Source organism: Mus caroli, unplaced genomic scaffold (genome assembly GCF_978045245.1).
Source record: "Mus caroli unplaced genomic scaffold, Mus_caroli_1 scaffold_5, whole genome shotgun sequence".
Classification (NCBI taxonomy): Eukaryota; Metazoa; Chordata; class Mammalia; order Rodentia; family Muridae; genus Mus; species Mus caroli.
This window is the reverse complement of record NW_028227260.1, coordinates 38889605-38897921: the sequence shown is the minus strand read 5'-3', so window position 1 is coordinate 38897921 and position 8317 is coordinate 38889605. Positions and strand designations below refer to the sequence as shown.

General features: G+C 34.5%; 1 pseudogene; it reads left to right on the top strand.

Moving 5' to 3' along the window:
- Positions 1-4085: 4085 nt before the first annotated feature.
- Positions 4086-4209, top strand: LOC115030199 (small nucleolar RNA SNORA17; annotated as a pseudogene).
- Positions 4210-8317: the final 4108 nt, after the last annotated feature.

The window sequence follows — 8317 nt, the reverse complement described above, 5'->3', positions numbered from 1 at the left end:
CTTATTTTTTGTCAGCCCAAAGTTTGTATTTTTTGTCTAAAAGATGTAAAACCAAACATTAAATCATAGCTTAAACACCTCAAAGACAATCTTGAAATATTAAATATTAAACTAGTTTGGCAACCTTTCATATATGATTAGACATTAACTTGTACTACTGTTTTAACATCACTTGATATTTAGAGACCCTTTTCCAATATTTTCATTTAAAATACATTAGAAACTCAATGAAGAAAAACTAGGAATTCAGTTTGGCCTGTCTAAGCATTGTATACCTCTCACTAAAATTAATCACAATTATGCTGTAAATGGAATGGACTTTAGTACATAATTACTCATGCTAAAATGGGTGGGAAAATTTTTCTATATGAGAAACATGAAATAAATGTTATAAAAATTGTGCCACATTCTTTACTTAATTACCTTGCATATGTTAATGATACAGATAATATTTTATATATCTTCTTTCTATTTTTAGTAAGTGCTTCTGATAAAATGCTTTTGTATAAAAAAAAAAAAAGAAAAAAAAAAAACCAAGGAGATTCTGTTTTTGCTCATTTGTAAGTACTCATTACTTAAAAACGATACCAGACTGCTCGTTGACAGATGTCAAATGCTTCAAATAGGTGTGTTTTTTAAACACATATTTTTAAATTTAGTTTAATTTGGTTTTATTTATAAACTATTTTGGAGAAGCTGTTTTATTTTGGTGTACACATTTTATTGTTGTTGTTATACAACAACTTCCATTTTCAGTGATGTATGCCCTTTTATTATCACTCCTTTATTTATGGTAATTCAAATTATAAGTATATGAAAATTTTAATGATCACATTATTCAATTTTTTTATTCTTTATAATTTCCTCTGTTTTATTTACTTTCCTCAAAATAACTTTTAATTTTGGATTTAAAACATATTTCAATGGCATTCATTAATAATTTATTTTCCATTTGTCTGGACTCCATTATTTTTCTTCCTTAACACTTCTTATAATAACTTTCTCTAATGTAATATATATGTATATATTTAATTATTTGATAAAATTGAGGGATATGTAATATATATACATTTATGTATATATGTGTATATATTGAAATTGATTACTTAAATCCATCAAATCTGTTTTTAATATAACTCTGCATATTGCATTTATTACACTATAAATATTAAAATGTTACTAATAGACCAAATAATGCTACCCTCCTTTTTTTTTCTGTCTTAGAATTTATATTACTGAAATAACACAACACTACCACAAACAACTTGGATAGGAAAGAGTTTATTTCAACTTCATCTCTTAGGGATCAGTCCACCACTAAAGGAAGTCAGAGCAGGAATTCAAACTGGGAGAGAACCTGGGACCAGGACCTGAGGCAGAGACCATTTTTGAGGATTGTTTACTGACTTTATCACCATGCAGTTGCTCAAATTTTCAGTCTTAGGAGTGATGCTATCCATAGTGAGCTGTACCCTCTCACATCAATCATCAATCAAGAAAATACAGTATGATTCTACCTACACATATATCTTAGATATAATTTTTCAGTTGATATTCCCTTTACTCAAATGACCCTAGTTCATATCAAGTTAACCTAAAATCTAGCCAAAAACACCTTCTTTTCCCTTATTGCCTAAAGAAAATCAGTCCACATTTGCTAATTATATGATTTCTTTATTTTCATAGTTATTTTCTCACAGCATAATTTTAGCATGAATTAATTTTCAAATTTATCCACTAAAGTAATTTGTATATCAGAATAGTCTAGGTAAGTTATGAAAAAATAGTAACCTATCATATTCATTGTTATGTTTCTCATATAAATTATTCACAATTTGGGTATAAAATAAAATTTGATGGACAGAAGATGGGAAGAATATTGATCCTTATTTCAAGAGGTATTTATGAAATAGATTAAGTGCAGGCCTGGAGCTTATCAGTAAATTAAGAGAGTCACTTATAACCATGAGCTATACTTTGAGATTAATGATATCTAAGAAAAGATACATGTCTACACACAGTCTCTATAGCTACTAAATAAGACTATAGAAAGCAGTGTCTGTGCAAATCCTTCTGTTATATGAATAATTCTTGTCATAAGACAGCTCACTAATTTGAAAACATTTTAAGTTTTATATATTTATAATATGTACCAGCAATAAAGCATTACTGGTACATATTATATTAATTTTGCATTGCTAACTCAAACATGGAGTATTACTGGCAAGTTAGTCTTTAAATCTAAAACACTAAAATCTTTCTCTGATATTATTTATTAAAATGTGAAATATTTTCAAAGTACTTTGATTATACTCACTTGTCAACAACCACACCAGACTGGGGCAATATTAGGGCTTGGAAAAAAAGAGTAACTTCAGGAATAGAACGTAAATGGCCATGAAAGACAAATAGAGATCATGTCAACAAATGTAAGTCTTTCTAGTATTTTGGGTAACTATTATGACCTTTTATTTCCTCTACCCTAGTGAAATATCCATCATTGATTATCAGTTATAACAGCCAGTTTTCAAATACTGACTTCCCTTTCCAATGTCCTTTCTGCTCTATTTCTTGTTAAATAAATTATGAATGTATATTCATGACTTTCCATTTACATAATAAGGGAATGAAAACGGTTTTCCTTAGAATTTTTTGAAGGCGTTAGAGGAGCCCCCAGTTCTCTTTCCTGCTGTACTCTATAGGCTCCTAGAAATTAACATTGAAGAAATTGCTCTGCTTCATATCCATTTCAATACTTTGTTTTATTCAGTTCTTTAAGTAGTGGAAAATTTCCATCTTATTTTATTTTAACGTTATAAAATTTTAAATGAAGTTCCTATATAGAATTTTTTCAGCTATTGGGAACAGCATACTGCATACATTAAATTTGGCAAATTAAATCTCATATCAGTTGTGAGACATATTCCTCCATTAATTGTTCCATTGTTTTTTTTTTTTTTTATTTTTGTTTGTTTGTTTGTTTTGGTTTGTTTTGGTTTGGTTTGGTTTGGTTTTTTTGAGACAAGGTTTCTCTGTATAGCCCTGCTGGCTGTCCTGAAACTCCCTTTGTAGACTAGGCTGGCCTTGATCTCAGAAATCTGCATGCCTCTGCCACCCAAGTGCTGGGATTAAAGGTGTGTGCCACCACCGCCCAGATATTTGTTCCATTATTTTGGTTGAACTTTTATATTAGTATTCTAAGACATTGATCTTTGTCATTTGGTTTATATCTCTAAAGCCGGTAATTTACTTTCTAAGCAAATTCCTCAACTATTTTCTTCAGCTCAAAGGATATTTTCACAATTAGAGAAGTAAATAGAACTCAAATAAGAGTATGGTCATAAAAGTAGAATATAATTATTAAGTCTAAGAGTAAGATTGAGATTTGAATTGTATTCTAATAATTTAAAACTTCAGATAAAAGACTTAAATATAGCCAGGCGTGGTGGTGCATGCCTTTAATCCCAGCACACTCACAGAATGAGTTCCAGGACAGCCAGGGCTATACAGAGAATCCCTGTCTCGAAAAAAAAAAAGACTTAAATATAAATATTGAAACATTAGTACATGAAATATAAAATATACTTAACCTTAACATAGAATGTAAACATCTATATGTATTTTCTACTATGCATAAAAGAAAAATAAGAAGACATGCATTTGGTTAAACAGCAAGTGCTGAAGGAAATACTGTCAATTTTTATCCTATGCTATATATTGGATTGAAACTACTACTATTACTTCATATATATATATATATATATATATATATATATATATATTTGAAATAAGCATAAAAGTATGAGTAACACTCCAAAGATGAAGAATGGATACAGACTTGTTCAAAAGAAATACAGGGGCCTAGAGAGGTGTCTCGGTGGGAATGTACTTGCTATTCTTCCAGAAGAACTAACTTTGGTTCATAGAACCTACAGCAAGTGCCTTTTAACCACTGTAACTTCAGTTGCAGGGAATTTGACATCAGGCAGGCACATGGCACATAAACAGCCATGCAGGCACACATACACATTAAAAAAATGTATCTTTACAAAAAAGAAAATCAACAACAAAAACAAGAAAAGAAAATTGCCCTTAGAGGCATTCATTGTAGATAAGGCTGCTGTGTCGTATGTACATCAGTAGGTGGCAGAGATGAGAGAGGTTATGTTTATGGTAATTGAACATCTGGATGATTCATAGCTTAATACTCCCTGAGAAAAAAGAGAGCTTGAGGTAATCGCCAGTCATTCACCATGATGACCCTTACAGGTTCCTAGGGAAGAGAACAAAACAGAGACTACAAAAACCCTGCCTTGGACAGCAGGTTCTATATAGGTCTGGAGGTGTGGCAGATGAACCTAACCCAATGCCACAATGCCCAAGCAGGGCATAGCACTCCTGAGATCACTCCTGAGATGACTCCAGACACTCAGTGACCTCCAGTGCCACTAAAAGGATCAAATAAATGGTAGTTAAGTAGAAGATAAAGAGAAACAGAAGGATGTGGGCATAACAGAGAGGCAAAACTGGAGACTCCAGTGTAGTGAGGAATAGCCTGATGCGAGTAGCTGGTAATGCCATTTAAGATTGTGGTAGGGTTCTGGACTGTGCTGCCACCAGAGACCACATCTGTGTCTGTGACCATGTAGCAGCACAGCAGGGTTCTGTTGCCACCAAAGTCCAGGTGGACCTCCATGCTCTAGGTTGGCATACTATAGAAATGTTGATATCTGAGGGCTATACAGAACTGGCCAGACCCCTTGACTGAGCATCATGGACCTGGTAACATAAGCTGCAGGTGGAGCTGACCTTGCCACTCACTAGCCAGCTGCAGTGTATAGGTGAGCAGGCCCACACACTGTAGGAGTTGCTGGTAAGCAGGCCAAATGGTATGAGCATAACAGGTGACCCTGCAACTCCTCTCCTTTGAGGTAGCATGGATGAAGGAGACATACCTTTCTTCCCCCTTACCACCAGTGGCAGGTGGGTGATCTGATCCTTGGGTCATATGAGCAGGAGAACTGTCTCTGACCCTCACCTGCTACAGCTCTTGGGAGAGGGTTTCCTGTAGCTCCCTTGGGCAGCAAGTAGAGCTGACCCTGGTAGCAAGAATGTAGGGAGTGATCCCCAGAGACCTGGCCCCTTTACTTGTCTGCCATGCAGTATCTGGGCATGAGAGAGAAAACCCCATGTACTTTTGGATCCATGCCAGCTAAAGCAGGAAGGAGAACTGGTACCAAGGTCATCAGAGCAGGAGAGATCACCATGCACCTCACCTGGGCAGCAAGGCCCTGGTTGTTGAGGTTGTGGGTGAACCAGCCCCCAGGACATGAGAGTGAGATAGGCAGCTTACTGACCAGGTCAGATAGCTCTCATGCCCTGATCCAGAGCTTTGATTTGGCCCCTCCCAATATCTACCCTATTGATGAACTCCAGGAATACATGAAGGGACAGTCTTGCAGATCGAAAAGTACAGGATCTCCATGATACTTGGCAACAACCGAATTTCCAAGAGGATTCACAGTGAGTTTCAAGTATTGATAAAACAGGAGAAGCCAAAGGTCTCATATCAGACTAATGAGTCATTGAAATGAACACTTGAAACCAGAGTTGCTTGGACAAAAGCATACCATGTGAAGTACACTGCCACACATGACAGCCTCTACAATGAGATAGTTTTCTGTATGGGTGGGGGAGGTTGTCAGGGTGGAGGGTGGATATGAAGAGATAAGAAGATGAATGGAGTTGGGGTGCATATAGAGAAATTGACAAACAATGAAATAAAAGTTAAAAACAAACAATAAAAATAAAACGTAGTCAATAAAAATATAATAGGCATATTATCACAATCATTTCAGTAGCTGTGGAAATGAACAAACATGGTATACAAAAACCACCAGGCATATTTGAAGAAATAAATGTAAAATACAGAATTATTTTACCATCTTACTGGTACTGTTACATTATTTGATTATTTGTTGGTTTGATTTCTCAACAGAGTTTTATGTTCTACTATGTCATAAATGCTTGCTTCAAACTGAAAGTTATCCACCTGCCTCAGCCCTTTGCTGGGATTACAGATTACCATACACTGATTACAGTTATGGTGTGAATATAAAATATCTTGCTGGCATTTACTTTCAGGCCTTGATACTCAGCTGGAAGGTCTATTTTAGAAGCTTCCAAAAATGTTAGGTGTGAAGTCACCCTACAGGAAATCCAAGGCTATGAGCCACTTTGGTTGTTTTCTTAATTTAGTAGGGTGTTGTTGCCTCTAGTTGTGCTTTTCTTTATGAACATTACAGAATCAGTTATTTTGCTCTAAATCACCCTTCTGTCATCAAATTCTCTCTCAGCACAGGCCAGCAATGGTGGAGTATACACTGAAACCTTTGCAATCATGAGCCAAAATTATTCTTCTTGTACTTCATTTTTCTAAGGCATTTGTTCTGGTGACAAAAGCTCTTACCAAAAGCAAAATGGAACTAGAAAACACTTTGAATATTGTAACATTGAAAAATATTTTAAACATAATACATTACATGATAAATGCTACATAAAAGCATCTTATATACACTATAAATAGTAATGTTAATTTCTGCAAAGTTTCTGGGAAGGAAAAACAAAACAAACCCATTTTATTACCCATTAACTTAGAAAATTAATTGAGAAAATATTATCTAATGAGAAAATGTTCTCTAAGATTTTCCTGAGTACAATGTAGCATATTTTATAATAACATAATTTATAAATAAATGATCTTCTTTAGTAACTATATTAAAGTATTATTGTCAAATAGAATGAATTTTAGGAATTGGTGAGAATGTGATGAACTACAAACAACTATTCAGAATTCTTTGTAAATACTAATTTAAAGTAAAGCATTAATATGAAAGATAAACATTATTGTTCAACTTCATTGCTTTTAATAATTATGAGTCCTATTTTCCTGATAGTTTATATTTCAAAACTCGCCATGTTAGAAGTTATCATCTGAACTGGGATAATAGAATGAAACAACACCTGAATTATCTTGCAAAGTACGTGATGGAACAGAAAAAATCAGGGTGGGAAAAATTAGGCTGAGGAAAAGGAAACAAACTAAAAAGAAATATATTAAAATAAATTATACATATATATATTGCATATACATGTAAAACTTTTAAAGTATGTATATAAATTGTACAAGAAGATAATTATAAAGTAGGAAGTATTCTTTGAGTAACCTATAATTTTAATTTATGTATGTGTTCAATGGGGCAAAAGTGAGATAGGCTGCATTTTCTAAATACATTTTAATGATATTCTACAAAGCTCATATCCATGATAAGTCACTTTGTGAAATTGAAACAATACACAGTGGGATTCCTATATCTTTGTACTAAGGTCAAATCTACGTGGATTAAGGAACTCCACATAAAACCAGAGACACTGAAACTTATAGAGGAGAAAGTAGGGAAAAGCCGCGAAGATATGGGTACAGAGGAAAAGTTCCTGAATAGAAGAGCAATGGCTTGTGCAGTAAGATCGTGAATCGATAAATGGGACCTCATAAACTTGCAAAGCTTCTACAAGGCAAAAGAAACCATCAACAAGACAAAAAGACCACCAACAGATTGGGAAAGGATCTTTACCTATCCTAAATCAGATAGAGGACTAATATCCAATATATAAAAGAACTCAAGAAGGTGGGCTCCAGAAAATCAAATAACCTCATTAAAAAATGGGGCTCAGAGCTGAACAAAGAATTCTCACCTGAGGAATATAGAATGGCAGAGAAGTACCTGAAAAAATGATCAACATCCTTAATCATCAGGGAAATGCAAATCAAAACGACCCTAAGATTCCACTTCACACCAGTCAGAATGGCTAAGATCAAAAATTCAGGTGACAGCAGATGCTGGAGTGGATGCGGAGAAAGAGGAACACTTCTCCATTGTTGGTGGGATTGCAAGCTTGTACAACCAATCTGGAAATCAGTCTGGTGGTTCCTCAGAAAATTGGACATTGTAATACCAGAGGATCCCGCAATACCACTCCTGGGCATATATCCAGAAGCTGTTCCAACTAGTAAGAAAGAAACATGCTCCAATAAGTTCATAGCAGCCTTATTTATAATAGCCAGAAGCTGGAAAGAACCCAGATGCCCCTCAACAGAGGAATGGGTACAGAAAATGTGGTACATTTACACAATGGAGTACTACTCAGCTATTAAAAAGAATGAATTTATGAAATTCCTTGGCAAATGGATGGACCTGGAGGGCATCATTCTGAGCGAGGTAACCCAATCACAAAAGAACTCCCATGATATATACTC